The 25,454-nt window shown below is 39.6% G+C and overlaps 1 long non-coding RNA gene across 1 annotated transcript; it reads right to left on the bottom strand.

Annotated features, from left to right (window-relative positions):
• Positions 1-6,558: 6,558 nt before the first annotated feature.
• On the bottom strand, positions 6,559-23,136 carry LOC137331039 (uncharacterized). Its single transcript, XR_010965358.1, has 3 exons — positions 23,057-23,136; positions 9,283-9,409; positions 6,559-6,630 (listed from the first exon to the last, which is right to left on the bottom strand). It is a non-coding gene; the product is annotated as an uncharacterized lncRNA (long non-coding RNA).
• Positions 23,137-25,454: the final 2,318 nt, after the last annotated feature.

Raw genomic sequence — 25,454 nt, 5'->3', positions numbered from 1 at the left:
GCTGTGGCCCGTCGGAACTGTCGATCGATGAGTCGAGCGTCATATCCCGTTCTTACTAGGGCGTCTTTCAGCGTCTGTAGGTGTCCATCGCGTTCCTCCTCGTCTGAGCAGACCCTGTGTATTCGCAGGGCCTGTCCATAGGGGATGGCCTCTTTGACGTGGTTAGGGTGGAAGCTGGAAAAGTGAAGCATCGTGAGGTTGTCCGTGGGCTTGCGGTAGAGTGAGGTGCTGAGGTGCCCGTCTTTGATGGAGATTCGTGTGTCCAAGAAAGAAACTGATTCTGAGGAGTAGTCCATGGTGAGCTTGATGGTGGGATGGAACTTGTTGATGTTATCGTGTAGTCTCTTTAGTGATTCCTTGCCGTGGGTCCATAGAAAGAAAATGTCGTCGATGTATCTGGTGTATAGTGTTGGTTGGAGGTCTTGTGCAGTGAAGAAGTCCTGCTCGAACTTGTGCATGAAAATGTTGGCATATTGGGGTGCGAATTTGGTCCCCATGGCTGTTCCGTGTGTTTGGGTAAAGAACTGGTTATCGAAGGTGAAGACATTGTGATCCAGGATGAAGCGGATGAGTTGTAGGATGGCTTCCGGAGATAGGTGACAGTGTCACCTATAATAGGTGACAGTGTCAAAAAAGGGAAATATGGGAAAAATATTTTTGACAGATAAAAATTCAGCATCAAGCATTCAGGAACACTTTCCTGGATGTCCACGCAACAAATTCCCCCTTACAAAACTCATAGCACATCCCTGTAGAAGAAGGACAGGTTGATGACAGTCAGACAGTGACAGGACATCATCTCCTGCTCCCAGCTGTGCACAAATAGTGATTTAAGTTAACAACACCAGCAGACAGGGTGGGCCAGGACTGAGCATCCATGTCTGGATATTCTTGCCACCCCCCTTCCCCTACCTTCACCATGACCCATGACCACACACATCCTGAAGTGTGCACGATTATGCACAGCTTTATATTAATGTACTTTCCTGTAAATATTATTTTAAAATGTACTGACTACACCAATATGACCAGTGCAAATTAAGAAAATGTTTGTACCTTGTTAAATGTGAGAAGATTGACAATTTTGTATTTGTAATTTGTTTATTTTTAATGATTGGCCTCTTGAAATCAAGTTCTTAAAAAGTACTTTGTATTATTCTGTCAAAGATTATATCAGTTTAACTATTTGAAATTATCACCGCTTTAAAAAAATTAATAACTGCTTTGTGCGTGAGCAAAAAATTCTACATAAATATTTATCTATCTTCAGCATGGACCCTTTCATGATCTATTGAATGTTACTCATCTTTCACGTTGAATAGAATAGGTTCATTGAGGAAATATTGGAGATAATTTTCTCCCGGTAGTCTCTTGACCGGCACATGATCTTCCACCGCTCCAGTACTGCAGAAAAATGGAGCTCCATTTTAGTCCATAGTTCTTTCCAACAAAGACACATTGCTGGATATACCTAAATAACAAAGAGCACAGTTTGTTAGAAATATATAATAATGTCCAAAATAGTGTAGTGGGATGGTGGAAATGGTGTATCCAAAGAATGGACTATATTCAATGAATGAGGAAGGTCAAATCAAATGTAGTTCATTTTACTTTCTTCCTTATTTGCTTATCATTACTCCAATGCTCTCCTGACTGGCCTTCCGTCTTCCACCCTTCATAAACTTCAACTCCTCCAAAACTCTACTGCTCATATCCCATCCCACAGCAAATTCCATTCACCCATCACCCACAATACTCTGGCCTTTGCTGGCCCCCGGTCCTCTAATGCTGCAAATTTAAAATTCTAATCTTTGTGTTTAAATCCCTCCATGCCCTCAGTCATCACTATCTCTGTAGGAATCTCCAGTCATACAACCCCCCAACCCCAAACTCACTGTTGTTCTAGCTCTGGCCTCTTGTGCATCCTCCCGCCCCCCACCCCCACCCCCCACCACCTCGCCTTGCCATTGACAACTATGCTTTCAAATGCCTGGGTCATACTCACCGTAATTCCCTCCCTAAACCTCTCCACCTGACTTTCCCCCTTTAAGATCCTTCTTAAAGACCACCTCCCTAACCTTGTGCTCACCTTCCTAATCTGTACTTCTTTGCTCAGTGTCCATTTTTTCCCTGTAAAATGTAATGACCATTTTTCGATGTTAAAGGTACCATATAAATGCAAGTTGTTGTTATCCTCACACTACTGGGTCTGAGAATTATAAGTATGAGCCCCAGTCCAAGGTTTCAGCTCATAATCTAGATTGACATTCCAGTGCTGTACTAAGGAAGTTCTACATTGTCAGGGATGCAGAAAGGTTGTCATCCTTACCTACATAACAGTTACTACAATTCAAATGTAATTATTATGTGAAACATTTTAAGCATATCTCCCATAGTGTTTCTCATGGTGAGTCAGAGGCATGCTGTTGCAAGCAGGGAGTGCTGGGGTGAAGTGTTGTTTGACTGGATTCTGGAAAATAAATAGCGTTTTTCTTATCCACTGTAGGTAGACAAATAAAGAAATAAACTTGTTCCCATCAAATACAATGGTTAAAATAGCTGCTGTAGTTGTATAAATAAACAATCCATTGAATATAATTATACACTATTTTGCCTCTTAAAGTTACCCCAGATTAAGTTCAAAAGTTCACACTGTTTTGATGTTTTTGTACAAAAAAAATGAAATTCACAGTCCCACTAATGGTTTTATGCTGTCAAGCCTTTTCCATCACTGGTAGAGCTTACAAACAGCAAATCCTGGCATCCTTTGTGAATGTCCAGTCTTGCTTCATTTATAAAAGAATTTGGTATGTCATGTGCCTGCCCAGTTCCAAAATGGGTGTTGTTCATTAGACTCAAAAGAGAGGCATCTTTAATTTAAATTCTAGAAATTGTAGTGCACAGATTGCTTGAACAGAATCCATACTGTGCATTCTGGAAGTTCTAATCTGCTGCTTAGTGGAGCCTCCTCATTCAGCTGACAAAGTCATGCTCTGGGAAGTCCGAAAAACTCAAACCTCAGGTTTCTTAAAGAGGGACAAACCTCTGACTGAAAAGATTGTCAGAGACAATTAAGGCACACAAAAACAGGAAGGCGAGGGGGTGGAGGAGAAGGGGCAATGGGAGGGGATGAAGATGGAGGAGGAGGTGGAGGAATGGAGACAAGGTCCACGATGGAAAAGGCTGAGGAAGGGGGAGGTTGAGGAAGATGGAGAGAGGACAAAGAGAGAGGAAGGAGTGTGGAAACAGGGAGGGAAAATGTAGGATATTTGGATGATGTGGTGGGACGGAAGTTTCCCAGGGTGTGTTTTAATGCTCTTTGGAGGAAGATGGGGCAGTAGGACGATTTCTCTGCTCAGTGGAAAAGATGGGATGTTAGATTGGGCCAGCAAAAATATCCCTGCTCAGTTTGGGTGGGTGGGGTGGGGTGGGGGTGGAGTGTGGGTAGCATGGGCTTATTCCAAACAGCGGCTAAAATGCTGCTCAGAGAGGGGAGGGAAGCAAAGGCCCACAAGCAGGGGAGAGCAGGTCATTGGGGAAAGGGAATAGTTGCTGAATTGGGGAGCTGAAAGAGGGATTTGAAACTGGCTGAAATTGTGCTCAGTGAGGAAGGGGAAGAGAAATGCCACTCATTGGTGGGGGGAGGTGGAGGGAGTGCCTTGCTAAAATATAGCTCAGTCGGGAGGGACACATTGCAATAGCTTGGGAGGGATTGGAGAACAGGTTACCATGTTGATCAGAGGGAGAGCAGTGCAGTTCAGATTGCATATCTCAGCAGCGAATGCCAAGGTAGCACATGTACAACGGGACGATGATCAGGCAAGCAGACAGCCAAGCACATACACTTTGGGGGAATGTTCTGCGGAGTGAAAAGGCAGCTGGACAGACAGGCTGGCAAGTAGGAAGGCAGAGGCTGATGGACTGATGGCCTACCAAGTGTGAGGGAGAACAATAGGTTTATTGGGGGGAAGGTTGCCAGGGGCAGCTACCAGGGGTAGGTAATTGGGCTGCTAAAGGCTGAGAGAGGCTTGTGGATTGAGGCACATAGAGGAAGGACATTTTGAAGAAAAAACATACAGTAGGATGAGTTGGGTGAAAGTCCAGGAAGAGGCTGTAAGGGATTAAAAAATTACAAAGTTTTTAAAATTTATTTGTGAATCTTAACATATACCTCCTTTACTTACTTCTACCAACATGGCTGCTAGCTAAGACAACCAAGGTTGAAAAGCTTCTACACTAACACAAATGGTCAGAGCATGCACCTGCACAAAGACTCAACCAGGTTTTGCTTTGGTATTAACTCTCAATATACAATATAGCAGCTGTTGTTTTAACAGATAAAAGATGAGGAGAAATTTCTTTACTCAGAGGTTGGTGAACCTGTGGAATTCTCTACCACAGAAGGCTGTGGAGGCCAAGTCACTGAATATATTTAAGGAGCTAAATAGATTTCTAGACACAAAAGGCATCAAGGGGTATGGGGAGAGAGCGGGAATATGGTATTGAGGTAGAGAATCAGCCATGATCATATTGAATGGCGGAGCAGGCTCTAAGGGCCGAATGGCCTACTCCTGCTCCTATTTTCTATGTTCTATGTTTCTATAACATTATGTGACATTTAACACTGAAAACTCCTATTACAGTGCCACCTACAGGTACTGCAGGAAAATGTTGACACTTTTATAATGAGTTTTCCCATTTAGTATGAATATAAGACTTTTCAAAACATTTTAAAATAGAATGTTGCAACCCACTCTTAATATACAATAGACTACTAGAAAATTTCCCATGGTGCTTATCCTAAGCCAGATGATATACTGCTTTTGAAGGACAGGAACATTATACAATGTGTAACATAATGTAATATTCTGCTGTTAAAGTGTAGGTGCACATTCCTTTAAGGTTACAAGATATAATTGTTCTACATTCTTGAAATTAATGCTTACGTCAATCAGAATTCTAGATTCTGAAGCAAGGAAGAATATTTTAAAGAACTTTCCCACTAGCAGAGCAATAATGAGACACCACTACCAATGGCTTGAGAAGAACATGAGACTAATCTGGAATCACAGTGGAAGTGAAGAAAGATCATGTTACTCTTGCAAAATTACGGTGAATAAAATTGTTAAATGATCTTTATCTTTGCAATTTTCTCTGCTTGGGCAATGTCTATCCCATCACTTGTGAACAGATGAATTTCTATTTTGCTTATCCAGATCAAAACCACAGTCCTCAATGTCATCCTACCCAGACTCCACTGCATGAAGGGAGCAGAAGGGCCACGTGTATCGAAGCACAGGTGAAAGGTGCAATAAGTCAAATTCAAGTTTTTGACGGTAATGCAAAATAAGGCTTGAAGCATATTCAAGAGGACTTCATTGAATTATTCAAATGGGACAGTTTCAAAACAGGGCTGTGTCCTTCAAAGTGGTGCATAGAAATCCAATTGTATTAACCTGCATCTATGCAACTTATCATAAGAATTGTGGTTTAAATGATAATTATAACATTCTTGTGAATTAACATCCTAAACTGTCAATATTAACTTATTAGGCCATTGCTAGATATTTTGAAAACTCTTATAATACAAAAATAATGTATGAGCTGGCTGTTGCTTTGGTAACAATACAATTTAGAAACTTGTTTCATTTGTACACTCAGGAATGTTCTTTATTTAGGAGATAGCATTTGAGACATTTAAAAACAGATGTGGTAGAACCCAGTTTTGCATCAGGCCAGGGCAGATATAAAGTTGCGCAGGACTAGACTCAGTTACAAACAGCATGTCAATAATACATTCTGGTTTCAGGACTTGCCAGAGATTAGATTTGCATTGAAATTAATTTACTTCTCCTTTCATCCTTTTTGTACATGTATCATTTTGGTATAAAAGATGCAAGACTGAATCTTCTCAAAATGAAACGATGGAATGTATTAATCTTTTGGCAGTTGTTAAGAAAGTCATGTGTTGCTCCTTTAAGAATACCTTTTCTGTGGCAAAGAAAACAGATTGAAATACATCACAGTCACAGGACATAAAAAAGCAAGCCTCCCCACACTTGCAGGTGTTTGGTTTCATTACTCCAATGAACTATAGCTGCTGATGAGTTTCTCTTGTACTTTTGGTTTCCGAGTACATGTCTGAATGCAGTAAAATTACTCAATTAAACACATCTGTCCCTTCATCAAGAAGTTTTGTTCCTCTTCGCTGAAAGCTGAGATTAACCTGCCGCTCTGAATCCACCTGGGCAATACACTGGCAGATTGTTTACCATGCAGCTCTGTCAGAAGTCAGGGGTCAAGCTGGCTTCACCAGTGTCAGTTTTTTTCCTCGATGCACAATTAGCTGTGGAGCAGATCACAAATACGCTCTAATTACAAGTCAATTATTGTAAATGTTCAAGCTCCCAAAGGGAATGAAGGAAAAAAACAACTCAGCATGAGTACATGAGTATTAGGAACAGGAGCTGAAAATGTGTTGGTTGCCAAACACCAGAACTAGCAACCTTTTGGCAGTTATTCCTGGTTTCTTCATACCTGTATAGCATTCGAACTTTAGCTACTTGGATCCTGCTTCTTTTTTGTACAATTATGGTAGACATCCTTAGTCAACATACAACATCATAGCAACTAAAATAAAAGAATTGTGCAGTAAACACAAAGGCAAAACAGAAAAGGTAAGAACTAAATGTCCCATTCTATTGACATACAATCTGGTGAACGATGCTTTTCCATAAAACTGAATTTTTTGTTTACAAAATGCTTATTATGGATTGCCTTTTTCAAACATTCTTTTTAACCCTTCATTTGCTAAATAAACCAGTGCACTATACAATTGGTATAGCTAACAAATGTTAGCTTCTATTGACCTGGCAAGACATTAACAACAAAAGAAAGATTTTTCCATAGGAAGTGTTCATCAATAGTTGTTAGTATTCATCCATTCATTCATGCATTTTTTGACTGATAAAACAACAAATTAAAGTCTGAATATCTTACTTAAACTGTATGTAAAACACTATACATTTTGAATTAAAATATTTGGAATAAAATTTAATTAATTCAGCAAAGAACTGAGATTTAACACTTCTCTGTCTTAGCTAGCTGACTGATGGTACATTAGAATTCTCACTACAGTTTCAGTAGCATTATAATCTGATGCTTAAAGCAAAGAAATTGATTATATTTAAATACAACAAAAAATAATGCACCCCATCCATACTTCTTTCTCCAGTATTTAATTGTCTTTTTCATTAAATCTTTGAATCAAGAGGCTATCAGTTTTGTAATCCCTTATAGGACGTACCTTCCCAAAGCACAGAATTAAGTAAAAAGTGAAAGATGGAACAAGCAGGGTTATGATAAGTAACAGTATTTAATTTGCTTCAATTAGATACTATTATTTTACATTTTAGATAATTGGATTTTTTCGCTTTCATGGACATTAGTTTAATTTTCTAGAACCAGATACAATTTTCTGATTTGGTAAAATTGTTGTGGAAAAATAAAAAGCCCCAAATAAAACAGCAAGTGGAGAAAATTCAAATCTTGAAGCAATAATTCATGTTTTCACTTAATCATATGTTGAGAGTTTCAATATAACTCTAGAATGGTAGTTCTAAAGCTTAACTCCCATTCAAAGGGATTCTGGTCAGATCTCAGTCCAACTCAATTTTACTCAGTTGATGAGTTTGTCCAGTTCTTGGCTGGGTCATGAGGTGAAGCATTTTGTCACGCCAGATTGCTATCTCATCCCTGTAGAATTATACCAGCTGACTAATAATCATGGAGGACCATTAATGGCACCCACAAAATAATCTGCAGCCCAGACCCTCTCACACGCTTTTTTTGAAAGAGGTGGAATAAGTAAGGAGGTATTTTAAGGGGGGAACTAAGGTGATTAAAAAACGTGGGAGATACACAACACTGCCCATTGGATATGGTATGTATTTGACTGGGCCCAACAGGATAATAAATGAATGACATTTATTTACAGCATCAAGAAGGCCCCTAGTGCTTCCAATTGTCCTGGGGGCTGAGGGGGGTGCCAAATCAATGTCCCTGCCTACCTGCATACTTTTTGGCCTTGCCCCAGGACCCTTGCTGACCCTTCAGTCATTGTGGGCTAGCACTAGCACCAGCCACTCATGGGCATCCCTCTGCTGGGGTGCCAATCCATTGCAGTCCTCTGAAAATAATGCAGAATGGTGGGAATGCCTTCTGTCACCTCATTAGAATGGCTAGTCCATCTCCCACAGTTTTATCCCTTGGGGAGTCGCAGTAAATCTCAACAGGAGGCATGGGGTAGAGATCTAATATAACCGTTCTCTGTCCCTTTTCCCTCTGCCCTGTGTCTGGGGAAAGCTGATTGCCAGGTGCAGAGCAGAGAGAAATCCACCCTATTGTAACTAAAGGTAATAGGTGTTACCTAATAACTCCAGAGATGGACACCGATAGAAAAGTAAATATTATAGTTTATTATTGGCTGTCTACAATCATGCTGCACAATAACAAAGGGCTTTGTTTTTCTGTTAATTGCCTCTTTGATGTGTTGATAGAATAATATTGCTGTTTAGTAATAACCTAAAATATTCCCGTGATGGAAGCCAATGTTGTAGTTTTTAAACTGTTGTATTTTGTATTAATCAAATAAGTTATTCTACCAAAAAATGTTCAAAGTTTATTTAAAACACTCTGACAATCCTTAAGTTTACAGACCACTTATTTGCTATTCAGAATTTTATTTATGATTTGCAATTACTGTGTTTTTTTGTATAAAGGCCACTTGGGTTGAAAGCTTTGGCTCAAGTATTACTCTCCGAACAATCAATAATAAAGTAAATCACAGCCCATAAGCAGCTGTTGTTAAAATATCCCGGATACTTGGCTCAGCTGACTCTTAGTTAAATCATTTGTTGATGTCAAATGACTAAAACTTGTAAAATCCTAATTTTGATCTTGTGCTTTCAAAAACATAAGTCTTTTTATACCTCTAAGTGGATCCATACGGATCTGATCATTGACTAATGGGGAATTTTAATCATTTATTTTCCAAAATAATTCAGTTATAGAGCACAGAGTGGCTTAATCATTTCTCAGATCAAAATACACATTACGCTCACAGGTTATCTTTAATATATATTTAGAGAAACAGAGAGAGGGACTGCCTATAGCCAGGTCTGATGCAGTTCATTCATCTGAAGGTATGCAGCTGAGTCTGCCTCTGCTCAAAGTATTCCAGTGTCTGATGGATTAGTGCTGATCTGCACTGATTGCTCACACCTGCATGTCTCAGCAGTTGACGTGGTAACCTGTGTTCCGCTCTCTGTGCAATCAGCCGTGAATGGGTAAGACCCTCATCTGCAATGTCTTGTGCAAACAGACCCATCCAACAGGTTGGACCAGACACCTGCATAAGAAGGGGGGAAGGAAGAGATGCAATCATAGGTTAGATTATCTATCCATATCACAGCCTTCCATCTGCAATTACAAGTCTGTTCTCATTAAACAAGACTAAATCTCTAAGGACGTCATTGTTTTACTAAAATGTCCTGAATCACGTACATTATGATTCCACACTGAAAAGTTTGAGTTCTGAAAATTAGTATCCTAACTAAACTACACATCAAAGGTTGGATCAACTCTGAAATTGTCCACAATTTGACCCGACTTGCAGAACTCAAATTGGCGCCCCGGTATCAGATCCACTTCAGTGTTGCTTTCCTCCAAGATCAACTCAGTGTTTTGACATCAAAAAATGATTTAACTAAAAGTCATGCCGAGTGTATATAACTGGGATAGCAATACTCATCCATTTTCAGCATTCCCTTATGTTCTTTCTGGATAATGACACCAGGGGCATGATTTTAACTCGGAAAAACGGGTGGGCTGGGGCAGTAAAAATGTTTAAAATCTAAAACCCGCCCCCAACCCGCTCATTTCCGGTTTTAACGGAGGCGGGACAAGGGGCGGGAAACCAAACCGCTCTTCGGAGGCGGGTTGGTCACTAAAAACTTTCAAGGAGGCAACGGGCCTCCATTTTAATAGATTTTTTGTTTTTAACTCCTGGGGGCCGAGACTCCTGGGCCTTCTATTTCACGCCACGTGAGAGGAGACAAGAAGGCCCAAAACAGCAGGTAAGTGCCTTTATGGCACTGCTTGTGGGCCAAGAGGGGCAGGAGTGTTTCCCCCAGGCCCAACAAGCTTACCTGCAGCGACACCCCCCTCACGATCTCTGACTTCCCCTCACGATCTCCCACCTCCCCCCACAATCTCCGAACCCCCCCCCCCCCACCGACATCTACGGAACTCCCTACCGCAATCTCTGAACCCCCCGCGATCTCCGACCCTCTCAACGATCTCTGATCCCCTCCTTACCATCTCCGAACCCCCCCACAATCTCCGATCCCCCTTTACGATCTCTGACCCCCCCCCACAATCTACAATCATCCCATGATCTATAACCCCCCCACGATCTACAACCCCCATGATGACCCCGACTGCTGAGCCCCCCAATGACCCAGCCCTGTGATGTCCCCCCGACTGCCCCCCTGATGACTGAACCCCCGATCCCACAATGACCCCTGATGACAGAGCCCCCTGATGACTGAGCTTACTGATCATCCCTGATGACTGAGCCCCCCAATTACCCCTGACACCCCCCACCGATGACACTCCCCCCACCCCCTTCTAAGACTTAGCTGCTCGCATCCTCTTCCTTCCTCTTCTCCCCTCTGACTGAGGCCAGCCTGTCAATCAGGCTGGTCTGTCAGGCGGGAAACCATAAAAAAAGAAGACGTCCTTACATCAAAATGGTAAGGACATCTGGGAAACCCGTACTTCCGGGTTTCCCGTCAGGAATTCCACTCCCCTGCCCCCTTCCCAGCTCCCCGATAAAATCATGCCCCAGGATTCACTACTGAGATACAACATGCAACCCACCAAATGCATTGGTGCTCACTTTCATCAACAGCAATAATGGTATCATGAAGGCTGCAGTGTTCTCCCCATGCTTCTTATTAGGGGAGGGTGCCTGGCATATGAAGAACTATGTAAAAGGAAAATAAATACTAGTTTTAAGAAAGCATGGTGCAGAATAAATTGCCATGGAAAGATTACAGCACTTCAATTATAATTACACTCTCTGTACCATTGTTAATTCCTCTTTGGAGAAGCTCAAGCTATCAAGAAATAAAAACCTGCTCTGTAAGCAGAACATGTTCTTATGTAAGTATCTATTTTTGTATTTTTTTTAAAGTATCAGATATGTTTCACAAATGTACTCACTTTTGTGAAAAAATTATAAAAATATCCCTTACAAACTCACCGGGTTGATTTTAACTTTTCACAATAGTGTAAAACAGGGGTTATTGGATCGGCCACCCATTCACGAATTAGACACCTCTCCCCAGTTCCCTTTCTATTAAAGTCAGTGGAAAGGAAAGTGGGGAGTGGTATATAATGGATGGCATGTCTTATTATTTTTGATTCTTTTTTCCTGTTTTGGATTTCAATTTTTTTCCACAAGCTCCTCTCACCTCATAACACTTCCCTATGGCCAGGACGATCTAGACCAAAGGCATCTTTAAAAGATTCAGCCAACAGAATCCTTAATTGCACTTTGGTCAGGTTTTCTTCCTATGAAGCAAAGCAGCTCACAGTTTTGAATCACAGGCTTCCTAAGAATGTAATTTTGTTACAGGCCCTGAAAAGCTAGCAGCTAATTGCAATGTAATGAGTATCTTTAATAATAATCCTTTAGCACTTGTCAAGCGGGTGGCAAACCAGTTAACTGATATAAATGTCAATAAGTTAATGGGGGTAATTTTCACCTTGGGCAGTAAACGAGTGGAGCAGATCGACACCCGTTATAGAACCAGCCCGGTTTTTACTTCCATTATAATCGACGGGGATCTGCTCCACCACCCAAGATGTGAAGAAGAAATTTACCCCCCATTTCTACAGCTGTGGAGTGCGGATTATTTGTGGATACTGGCTCAACAACAATTTTTAAAAGTCCAACCAGGTCCTGTACATACTGATAACATTTGTAATGGATTTTTTGGTGAAGGTGTGCTGTAGTGTCAGAGGTGCCATCCTTGAAATGAGACATTAAACCTCTCTCATCTGTCCTCTCTTGGGGATGTAAAGGATTCCACCCCACTATTCAAAGAAGAATGGGGGAGACCTCTTGGAGTCCTGGCCAATATTTAGCCCTCAACCAATATCACTAAAACAGATTATCTGGTTATTTATCTCATTGCTGTGTTCAAATTGGCTGTTTGCATTTCCTTATATTACTTTACAACAGTGATTACACTTCAAATGTACTTTGGGATGTCCTGAGGTTATGAAAGGAACTATATGAGTGCAAGTTCATTACTTCTAGTGGTGGTAGTTGATAAGAAACCAGCTGATACATGACAGAAGTCCAGCGTTCTGAATGCCCTTCCTGAGTTGTATAGGGACACAGACCGTAGCTGTCTGATTTACAATGAAGGCTATTGAAACAATGAGCCCACGGTAACTACAGAAAAGGAGGTGCTAGGCACTGATGCAGGTTCATCAGGGTTTGTCACAGATACAGGTAGTGGGTCTCCTGTATCTCCTGAAGCCTGCATACATGCCAACCTAGAAAAATAGCATAAGCACAATAGCTGTAAAAAAGCTGACACAGCCCCAAGAAACTGACAGCTCAAAATCAGTTCTGAATATAGACCTTCAACATGTGAAGACAAGATTTAGATGGTGTCCAGAGGGGCACAGGTTTGTAATAACATAAGCGGGAGGTATACCCAACATTCCATTGCCTTTATTGCAGTGACAAATGTATAGTTAGCAACAGTGGTGATTTAGAAATTACTGAAGGGGGATATAAATGCTGAAGCCATGAGAATCATTTTCTAAGAGATCATCCTCCCCCCACAAAAAAATTATAATTTTGACACATAATTTGGCATTTTGGAGGTGACGGTGATTCTGAGGGTGATTCTCAGTATTTTTTAAGTAAAATGCATCAACACTCTAAACCCACTTCTTATTTTATTTCCAAACTTTGGCAATAACAGTTACAGGAATTGTCAAAATAAGCTAATTAATGCATTTACACCAGGGAACATCCACCTTATCTTAAAAATATAGCTGCAACCAGCATTGAAGAAAATAAACCTCCACATAAGACAGCAGCCGAGCTTTCCTTTTGAGGAAAACAAAACTTTTAGAAACTGGATTTTAGCAGTTTTTAGTTTATATGTAACTTCTTTAGGGACAAACACTAATAAACGCACCATAACTGGGGTGCTCAGTAACCAAGTTTGTGTTCAACAGTGAGAGAAAGTAACAGCTGATTGATTCCAGTCCCACCCTCCAACCTGTCTGCTTTTGACAGGCTCCAATCCCATCTTTCAAATGAACTAATTGATTGAAACTGACAACTTCCAATGTTAGTGAAAAAAGTGGATTTTTCTTGTAAAATGCTGACAAGCTGACGCAGGGGCTGAAAGGCTGATATCAGCTTAAAAATCTGATGGTGGCATGTATGAGCCTGCCCATTGGCTTTGCAGCCTCAACTAATGTTACTACATCAAATAAGAGTGCATGTGCTAGTAGGGCACATCACAACCAACATGAAGAAATTTAGAAGAAACATGGAAAAGTTCAGGAGGAAAACATATTAAATATGTACACAAATAGTATTGTTCAACTTAATGATACTAATTCATTTTACTATATCTTAGACCTATTTTTTCATTGTATAGAAAATAACATGAAAACATGACAAGAAGGAAACACGACAAAGACAAAGAAAACATGGCAAAACATATGCAGTTTTCTGCAAAAAAAAAGTAAGCAACTAGAAGTTCTGTAATTGTAAATATGTACAAAGGAAGGTAATCATACCCAATTGTAGACCTCAGTGGAAAACACTGATATTCTTATGCACCTGTTTCCCCCACCTCGGTGGCTAGTCTACTGCTGGTGGCTGCTGCACAATATAATACTCCTGATCTTTCATAGATGGTAGCGGCTCCTTATTGGGAGGTCTCTTTTACTGGCAAATTTGTGTAGCATGCATTGAACGGCAATAATTTTGCGGACATACACTAGGGCATAGTGCATGGTCCTATATATAACCAATTTGAATATCTAAAGCACTGCTTTAGCACACCAAATGTGCTGGTCTGAGGTGTTCATAGGTGCAGGTGTTTATCTGTGTGACTTGCAGGTTTGCTCCCTCCCTCCTTCTCCGTGATTATCAATCAGATCTAGCTCGAGGACAACAATCATTTCCTGTCTGAACTCAAGAGGAAATGAATATTAGCCTCAGTATTTATTCTCTTCTTTTCCACAAGGGGGGGGGGGAAACAAAAGGAGGACGCGATAAACAATGGCTGCCACCCTTCTGACTAGCAGCAATCAGTAGCTGAGGTTTTCCAAAAAAAAGTGGACTCTAGTGAAGGCCCTGGTTTGCCCATGTGCCTCATTGTATTAGTTTTCTGTTGGGTAGAATGGTTGTGGATAGGTGTTATCAAACAGGGTTGACCGTGCTCCCATATCGCATGGAAGCCAGCTATCTAACTTACTTTAAAAGAGCTGTGTCATATTCCATTGCTTTAGAATTAATATATACAACCACTATCCCCACCAACTCAAAAAAAAACATGTTCTGAGATGCATTATTTTATGGCAGGACTAACGTAGAATTTTTATGTAGATGTAATAATAGCCTTTCCTAGTTAGGTATGACATTAGATTATGGATGCACAAATAGTTACATATGTATAGTCAAAGATGCACTATACTTTGGGGAAGTCAGAAATTTGGAAAAACTGGCTACTTCTGCTGCTGTTGATCACTGAAGTGGTATAGAGCTGGGTGCATGATGATACAGGGATTCAGTTATTTCCTGAATGGAACAATGTATTGTATTGTAATGGGCAAAGTGGATGACTTTAGAGAGCATTCCTTTGGGTGCTTGAAAGGGCTCTCTGGCATAAAAGTTGTGGACAGTGATGGCCTTCACTGCCATTGGCAGTGCAGCATTGATGGTTGACTGTCCCTTCAGATCATCATGGACCAGATGGCACAACTCACTCCCTAAAAAGCCTGAGCCTACTCAAGCACTGTTCCCTCATCATACTCAGCTAAACTCTGTTGCAATTGACTGACTAATTGGCATAAAACCCATTTCCTCTTATGCCTCTGCTCTCATGGACAACCTTCTATTGCTCTGTTGTGAGTCATGTGGCTCTTACACCTCTGCTCTCTTGGACCATCCTTTTCTCCTTCTTCTCTTCCACCCTGTAATACCTGCCAATGACCACCACACCCATGCTCCATGGCAGAAAGCTCCTCTCTACAACACATTTCTCTCACTGCTGTGATACTCCAAAACCTCCTCTTCATTACGTTCACTAATGCTGGGACTGGAGTGGAGTTAAATATTCACTTTTGATTATCTTCTGTAATTCTGCACAAAATCATAATTAATGACCTGAACAAGAAAAATCAGCACAGCATTTTGCCAAAGCTCATTAATCCATTTTGGATGGGTAAAAATACTTAGAATTTCCCTACTGGCTTTTACTGACAATACAAAAGTTTTAATTCATGTCTACTTTTTGCTGAAATTATCATTGCCTTTACCAACTGAGCTAGCGGGAGAGCAAGGTCATCTCCTATGCCTCTACTCTCCTAGGCCACTCTTTCCTCCATCTCCTGTGATAAACACAGTGTGTATCAGAGCCTGAGAGCTAGCTCACCTCATGTGTACATGTAGATGTCGTCCGATGAGGATAGGATTGGGCTTCAATTGTGGTACCCTCACTATCAAATAGCCTGCTGGCACACTCACAGTCTAAGCTTGCATGTGAAGCTAAGCTACTGCATGCGTACTATGTTATTGCATCACCATCAAGTAATGCACAAAATTAGAATTGCTTTTATCCTTAATTTGTTTTCCATCAAATTATGACTAACAAATATTAAATGAAAGGAAAGAAGATTTGATTCTCTCTGTGTGGTCTGAGGTGTTCATAGGTGCAGGTGTTTATCTGTGTGACTCGCAGGTTTGCTTCCTCCCTCCTTCTCCGTGATTATCAATCAGATCTAGCTCGAGGGCAACAATCATTTCCTGTCTGAACTCAAGAGGAAATGAAAATTAACCTCAGTATTTATTCTCTTCTTTTCCACAAGGGGTGGCAACAAACAAAAGGAGGACACGATAAACAATGGCTACCACCCTTCTGACTAGCAGCTGTCAGTGGCTGAGGTTTTCCAAAAAAAAAGTGGACTTCCTTTGGTGATAACAATTAAAAATATACTGGAAAAGTAATTAGATATAAAGTTAGTGTCAGGTTCTTTTCAACTGATTAGTGTTTGATTGATAGTGTCTGACATTTTAGTCTGACTTACTCTATTTCTTTGAAAAAAGAAAGATTAAGACAATCCATTGCACATTACCTCTGAGATGCAAGGTGCTTAACAACAGCCAGCAGAGAGGATTCCTCTGTTCATTAATCCAAACAGTTAAAGAATGTCGCCACACTAACTGCACCCACCTGGAAGATTGTTCCAAACCCTGCCAATATTTCTTTGTTTTAGAGCTTAGATACTCTGACTACTGAGGAAAAAAAATGCATTTCTATTTTAGTGTCTCATCAATCCCTCATCAAAGCCAAAAAACCCTGTTAACCCCTTTAAACCTCTCCTAAGTCAGCCCAGCAGTACACGCACTACAGCCTTTACTATAAACCAGAAGGTCACAGGTCCAAATCCCTGATCTGCCTATCACTCAAAAGCATTAATTTCATTTGTTAGAGGGGGGGGAGGCGGGTCCATCACTTCTTGCCAGGACCACTAGATGGAGGTTTTTATGGAAACAAGGCCCTTACCAGAATCGCAATTTGATCCTGCTATTTTCATTTTTCATAGGTTCAGCTCAGGGGGAGGCCATTCGGCCCATCGTGCCTGTGCCGGCTCTTTGAAAGAGCTATCCATCGTGCCTGTATAGTGTTGAGAAATATACAACAAGAGGGTATTAAAAATGTACTGCCTTAGAAATTTCATGCACTAGAAAAATCCAATGTGTAAATCATGCCTTCATATCCGTTTATGGTTTCTAACTATTACTTTATCAATTTATTTACAATAACCACAGTAATAGGAGAGCAATTTATACACCAGTAATTTATAATCCAGATTTTACAGTATTTAGAATTATTCTTACAAGCTTCAATACATACCTGAACTATGATTTTAAGTAAAAAAATCTTCATTTGACAGAACCAGTGTTGTTTCAGTAATCTAATTACATTTATCAGATTGAAAATTGAGGTAGACTAACAAGGTTAATGGAGTATAAATCAGTTAGACTGACACCCCAAATCCCAGATTCATCCAGTAATATTAGCAAATCTGCTAACAATGATTTGCACTCATCATTTTAGTACAGGAATTGTTAATTCAAGGCATATTTTCATCAAATTTGAGATGTCATTAAAAATAATCATAGGCTGTGAAAGGAACTTATTTAAAGATTCAGTAGATTGTATTTAGTTCAGAAATTAATTCCACAACTTTATTTTACAAGTTTAAAAACATACACTTGTGAGTTGACCAAGTCTTTCTATAAGTAAAATTAAACTATGGAGTCTACTTGTTACTGCAGTATATATAGTAAAACCTTACTTTTTTCAGACCCCAAGTGCAACCTCTCTTTATAACGTTTTTCTATAGTCCATTGGAAGTTCCATTCCTGTGCCCATGATATGCACCAATTCCACCCCATGAAGGTGATGTGCTCCAAAGCCTTTGCCAATGGTCATTTGTAATAGGCCAATATTGGGTACTATAAAGTAACACAGGGTAATTTTGAGCACTAATTTTCCCTCCATTCTCATTGGAAACACCTCACGTCCACTGGTGCAGTCACAAAGGCCTATCAGCCTGACATCAATTATTGGAAGATGCTTGAAGGGATTGTAAAAGATGCCCTTTATGATCACTGAGAAAGGGAAGGGGGCATTAGAAATACACAATATGGCTTCCAAAAAAATAGTTTGTGCCTTACAAATTTGATAGAGTTTTTTGAGGAAGTCAATAGGGTAGTGGATGATGGTAATTCGGTAGACATTGCCTACCTGGGCTTTCAGAAAGCCTTTGATAAGGTGCCTCACACTAGGTTACTTCATTAGATCAGTAGAAATTTGACAAGCTGGATTAGGAATTGGCTTCAACCCGCAGCCAAAAAGCTATAGTTAACGGATGTGGTTCAGCTTGGAGACGTGTTACTAGTAGTGCCCCCAGGGATCGGTCCTAGGCCCGCTACTCTTCACGGTCTTTATTAATGACCTGGACAGTGGTGTTGGGAGTATGGTAAGTAAGTTTGCAGTTGACACCAAAATCTGAGCAAGTGTTAAGACGGTGGAGGAGTGCAATCAAATCCAAAAAAACTTAGATGTACTAGAGGAATGGGCCACACGTTGGCAAATGGCGTTTAATTTAGATAAATGTAGTGTCATGCATGTTGGTAGGGCCACATGCATCATTTACAGGGAACAATACTGAAAGAGGACGAGCGACAAAAAGATCTTGGTGTTATTGTGCACAGATCACTAAAGGTTCCTGACCAATGTAGAGAAACTGTAGCTAAAGCTAACAAGGTATTGGGTTGTATTAATAGAACCATTCAGTATAAATCAAAGGGCACCATTTTGACCTTATACAGGTCACTGATCAGACCCCATCTAGAGTACTGTGCCCAGTTTTGGTCCCCCCCCACATGGTGGGTGATATAACAGCTTTGGAAAAGGTCCAGAGGAGAGCTACAAGAATGATTCCTAGGTTAAAGAACCTCAGCTATTCAGATAGGCTCAAGGACCTTGGTCTATTTACTTTAGACATGCCAGATCATCGACACAGATACCACCATCACACGAGAGGACATCACCCACCAGATGCATGGTTCATACTCCTGTGACTCGGCCAACGTTGTCTACCTCATACGTTGCAGGAAAGGATGCCCCAGAGCATGGTACATTGGCGAGACCATGCAGACGCTGCGACAACGGATGAACGGACACCACGCAACAATCACCAAACAGGAGGGTTCCCTCCCAGTCGGGGAACACTTCAGCAGTCATGGACATTCATCCACCGACCTTCGGGTAAGCGTACTCCAAGGCGGCCTTCGAGACACACGACAACGCAAAATCGTCGAGCAGAAATTGATAGCCAAGTTCCGCACCCATGAGGACGGCCTCAACCGGGATCTTGGGTTCATGTCACGCTACACGTTACCCCACCAGCGAACAAATGTTATCTGTTTTTAATATAACGGGTCAGTTGCTGTCTTTTCTATGTTTCTACCTCTCTATCTCTGTTTTTTTTTGTTTGTTGTTTTTTTTTGGTGATTTGTATATTCTGAGAACTTGCAGGTAACACCTGTCTGTCTGCACACTGATTGCCTTGGCAACGGGCAGTTGAAAAAACTGTCTGTAATCACCAAGCATTGTTCTGTGAATTATAAATGCGATTTCATTTCGAGGATTTCATTTCCACATCGTTCACCTGAGGAAGGAGGTAGCCTCCAAAAGCTTGTGAATTTAAAATAAAATTGCTGGACTATAACTTGGTGTTGTAAAATTGTTTACAACTATTTACTTTAGAGCAGTGAAGATTTAGAGGTGACCTGATAGAGGTCATTAAAATAATTGAAGGGCTGGAAAGCATCCCTATTGATAGATTATTCCAGTTTGACAGGTTGGGGAGGACTGGCCGGCCTCCCATCTTCCACCCTCCATAAGCTTGAGCTCATCCCAAACTCTGCCACCCATATCCTAACTCGCACCAAGTCTTGTTCACCTATCAGCCCTGTACTCGCTGATTTACATTGCCACATACAGTTTTTTAATTCTCATCCTCGTTTTCATATCCCTTCATGGCCTCGCCCCTCTCTATTTCTGTAACCTCCTGCATCACTACAACCCTCCAAGAACTCTGCATTCCTCCAACTCTGGCCTCTTGTGCATCCCCCACTTCCTTTGCCCCACTATTGGCGACCATGCCTTCAGCCATCTAGGCCCTAAGCTCTGGAATTCCCTCCTCAATACCTTAAGACGCTGCTTAAGACCTACCTCTATGACCAAGCATTTGGTCACCTGTCCTAATGGCTCTTTCTTTGGCTCTGTATCAATTTTTTGTCTGATTGCGCTCCTGTGAAGTGCTTTGTGATGTTTTACTACATTAAAGGCGCTATATAAATGCAAGTTGTTGCTGTTGTAATGTTTACAATTAAAATACATTCTCATTGTTATTATAAGAGTCCTCTCACCTATAACAAAAACAAAGGATAAATAATGTACATTTCCACTCTTATGCAAAATACTTTCCATAACTGACATTAAAAATGAATAAAGTTTGCCTTAGGGCTGATTTAATATGGATCATGTTGAGCATATGGCAGAGCTTGAAGTGCAATTGCCCCATAAAACAGAACACAAAGACGATTGTTACTGGTTATCAAAACTAAGAAACAATTAAATATGGTTTTCTGATTCCAATCATGAATTAAGAATCATTATATTGTTCAAATTTTTCTGTGGTTTCATAACCAACAAGTAAATAACTTTTAGTCTCACCTCTAAATGTAACAAATTAATTAATAAATGTAATAAATTATTGCAAATTTAAAGATAAAACTGTTATTTGTCCAGGAAAGAAGAAATTCTACCATATGTCACAATGAGATCAACGGATCAGTTCAAACCATTAACCCTTACTCTACTGAATGAACAGCAACTCCACAAAATGTGCTGTGACTGGTGTCTTTTTTTTGGTTAGAATAACCACTATAGCAAGCACTTGGACAAGCATAAGGATCATAACTCTCCACTTCCCCATAGAATAAAGGACTGCAGTATATGAACAGGCTTTTGTGGTATAAGTCTTAAAGTTTTGCTGCAGTTACAAGGCTAGCAAACGCTGTTGGCAATATTAGTGGATGAATACTGAATGTGTTTCTCAGACATTAATCTGTTTAAAATAAAATAAATAGGTTAACCCCTCCATTATATACCAGGCAAATGAATGCTATATGAATGTGTTAAATGTTTGTCTGTTATTATGACCAAAAGTCATTTCTAGTCTACAATGTTTTTGCATTATTTGAAAAAATCCCCAAATAATTACCAGTTTTAACAATTTAAAGAATGCTCCATTGAAAGTACATTTTTCTAGATAGGTTTTCTAAGTTTTTTGAATTAAACCTAAAATTATAATGAAAAGTTGTGTAAAAAATAACATTAGATAGGGTGATGATCTATTTTGTTCTAGCATTTGAAAACTGAATTCAAAAGAGTGATCAAAATATTACAATAAACATATTTATGTTTGAGGGTTAATAAAGCCATAAAGACTTTAATTCATTCCTTGAATCCAATTATAATTCTGTAGATTGATTTGCAAAATCAATGTCCAAATAAAGAAAACTATCAAAATGATTAACTTATACTAAGAGATCCATCAGAACACAACACTAATTACAACTTTAGTGCAAAAGTCAAGAAACCTACAATCTAGTGTTTTACTGTGTAGAACCACACTATTTTCTGGTAGAAAATCTATTGAGTCCTTAGTGTTATTTGTCCTCAAGTAATTGCAATTTTCTCACGAAAAGATGATTTGATGTTTGTTTTAACCATTTAGTATTTGAGTTCGTGTATACTAAAAATAAAACTTAAGAAGTTGGTTTGGGCTTTTTTAATAAAAGTAGCTTCTTGTCAGAAAATAGCAAGGAACTCAGACTATGATAGGCTGTGCCTGACTGAATCACCTTTACGTGAAAACTAGGCTTCTAACTACCATGCCATTTAAGTTCTGCCGAGTACCGAAGTTAATCATATATTCAATTCAAAGCTTATTACTGGCCCTAGTGACTTGTACTACAGAATATACATGATTTTTCTACTTTGATGCCATTAAATTTACAAAAACCTTTGTGCTAAATCCTAAGAGACATTCTACATTCAATGAATATGGTATTATAAAGCAATATATGTGTTATTTATGGATAGGCCTATTGTAAAGTGGAATCAAGATAGGATTAAGGGGAAATACTGCACGAAAACTAAATAGTGTGTCCCACCTGACAGCAAGAGAAGAAAGCAAACCACTCTCATCGGCTATAATTTCATGTGCTAGAATTAACTGCAGAGCTGACAATGAAGAGGGGAAATTAATATCATGATAAATGATATTATTATAAAAGACTTGATAACTGATATTGTAGCTCTGAACAGTCTGATACCTTGATATGGCTAATTACTACTGCAACCTTACCTATACAAATGCTAAAAATAAATAAAAAAAAGAATGCTAGACAATAATCAAACTAATATACACTCTAAGCATTTGTGATAACGATGTCACAGTTTATGACAATCACTGTTAATGTCCTTTGAAATAAAAATCATTTTCAGTGGAAGTGGAAAAATGTGTAAATGACATTGATATATAATAACTGCAGTGAGGCATTTAGAGTTATATTCCACACCTAAGTATTTTCTAATTGTTATTCCAGAAATTGTTTGCAATGACATTTTACTGTCTATCAAAAATTACTTTGCATTCTTTAAAGTGCTTCCCATGTACTAATTCACAGGTGTAGCTTAATTTGCCTAAGAGCTTTAACAATTGAACTGAAAGTGAGAAAATGCAAACAGTGGGGCTAAGAGTGTAATCATCTTAAATATATCAATTTAAACAATTCAACTGAATATTAGTGAGGAGGTTAAGAGCTACTTTTAACCAGCAGTTCACAGTAGGTGAGCAGTTTATTTATTTAAATAGTATTCCATCTTACTCAAATCAAAAGAAATGTTAAAAAGGGAGGAGAAGGCTCGCAAACACGAGGAGGATTTTATGTTGAGAGCTTTCCCAGACTTTGGCTAAACCTCATCTATTCTTGTCAGTCATGGTAGACAGTTGAGAGCAATATTAGAGGAGGTAATTACATGCATCAGTCAACAGCCTTTGTCCCACAGCAACTGAGACTTACAGTAAAGTTGGTATAAGGAAGCACTGTACTAGATTAAAGGTGGAGAGCTTTCTGGAATTTCACTCAGTGCACCAGCTGTTGCTTTCGACCATAGTGCAGAAACTTCAGCCTATTTCAAAGAAACAAATAATAGTGTTAATAGGTTGTTGCAAGCTGGATAATGATCAATATTTTTAATTCATCTTTTCTCAGGGAACAGACCAAGTAAAAGCTCATTGGAGATAAGTGTACACAATACATGGCCTCTATTAACCGATCCATTTGATGAAGCAATGCGAAGAGTATAAGATGCAATGGATCTTAAGTTTAAACTAGGAAACTGTTACTCCTGATTTCTAGTATGTGCTTTGTATAAGTATAATCCTGATGCCTCTTATATACTTTCTAAAACTTTTGAGTGAATTTGGCACTCATCAAGGCGAGGGATGTCAATTCAGCAAAATGGAACACTTTCACATTTCAGACACCTAGTGCTAGTATCAAACATTACCAGGTCAGATTTAGCACTGTTAGAAGCAAAGTAAAACTCCCTCTAATCTGTCACAAGATGTCTCAAATTTAAGAAGAGCACTCGTGCACCAGTGGCAATTTTTCATTTTCCACAGCACCCATTCTATGGCATCTGCTTGAGATTGCCAATTTAGTGCCAATTGGTTCTGAATTAAGCACAGTTTTATGTTATACTCCCATGCTCACAAGGAACTGTTCAAACTCATTTCACAACAAACAGAGGAAACTTTTATCCATAAGTTAGGGCTGGATAGAGTGGTGAAAATAAAGGATCATTCCTCAATCCATTTTATCTCACCACCCCCTCACCTTGGTTTATTTTCTTCCAAATGAGATAACTTTTTTTCAATACTGTTAATAAATTGCTTTCCCAAAGTTGAGCCACAATGGGCCCTGTTTGCAGCATTTCACAAGATAGTCACACCTTGTTTGCCCAACAAAAGTAGAATACCTAACTAGGGACAAGAGTTTTGGATTATGCAGACTTTAGTTTCAACTTTAGGAACCCAGTTTCTGGATTTTCATGCCGTTCAAAGCTAAAGTTTAGGCCATAATACCAGTAGGCCACCAGGCATCAGACACAGACTCACCACTAGATTATCAGGTATAGATATTCCAACTAGACCACAAAGGGAATATAGAAGCAAACCCCAACCAATGCCCTCAAATTATGATAAGACTTTTCCTGTATGTTTCCCTTTGCGTGCCAATAAGAAGGAAAATTGTCATGCTACATCAGGTTAATAAACAGTTCAGGAAGCTGAAAGAATATGACTCTGGAGAGAACTTACAGAATCAGATATTTAGAGGAGATATTTAGAAGGTGAATGACTAATACTGGGCTCAACAAGTGAGCCACCTCAAGTCAGTGAAGTGGAAGAAATAGTGCAGTGGATCATGCTGGAATTGATAGGTAAGTCATCACCATCTAGAAATTTTTGGTTTACTTCTTCACAAAGCCAGGAATATCACTAGAATCCAAGAAAGTCAACACAATCCAATAATTTCAATATGCTGCCAATTCGCCATCACCTGTTCTGCACTACCGGCCAAGGTGAATTTTACCCCTGAAAACTCCTATCACGGTGTCACCTAAGATGTAACTGGCACTATATAATTGTTGTTGTAAAAGATCTATGGAGCATCTTTCAAAACCAATTTTCATATCCTGCCCCATGTTTAGAAGGTGGGTGTACTTGTATGACACCATAACATCTTATTAGGACATCCCAAAGCACTTTACAAGCGATGAAATGCAGCCACTGTTGTCATGTCATAATTTGAGAACAGCAGGATCCGACATACAGTTAAATAAATGGCCAGATAATCTGTTTCAGTGGAATGTTGGCTAAGACACCAGGAGAGCTCCCAGCTTTTTGAATAGTAGCACTGGATCATTTATGTCTACCTGAGTAGGTAACCAGGGCATCAGCTTGACATTTCATCCCAAAGACAGTCCCTCTGCCAATGCAATACTCCCTCACTACTGCACTGAATTATTAACCTAGATTATAAACTCAAGTTCTGCAGGGGAGCCTGAATCTATGCTCTTTGGACTCAGATGGAAGAGTGCTACCACTGAGCCAATCTGATACTTTGTCAAAATGCAGTGAAGAAATCTTAATAGTCTAAGTTATTAACACTCAAAGATATATTTACCACTTTCTTTTTAGTCTATTTTTATTTTAAATACATTTTTTTTAGAAGAGTACATGTCTAAATGAAAGCCATTACCCAATATATCTTACCAACATTAAGCAAACCCTGCATTTGATTTTAACATAATCTAACAAAAGAAATCCACAAAAATGTGTTCAATCATAACAATGAAAACAGATTAGTTGCTGTACTATGGGTGGAGCTTAGGCATGCAAACTGCATGTCTATG

Source organism: Heptranchias perlo, chromosome 13, assembly GCF_035084215.1.
Source record: "Heptranchias perlo isolate sHepPer1 chromosome 13, sHepPer1.hap1, whole genome shotgun sequence".
Taxonomy (NCBI): domain Eukaryota; kingdom Metazoa; phylum Chordata; class Chondrichthyes; order Hexanchiformes; family Hexanchidae; genus Heptranchias; species Heptranchias perlo.
The sequence above is the reverse complement of the archived record's forward strand: the minus strand, read 5'-3'. Positions and strand labels throughout refer to the sequence as shown.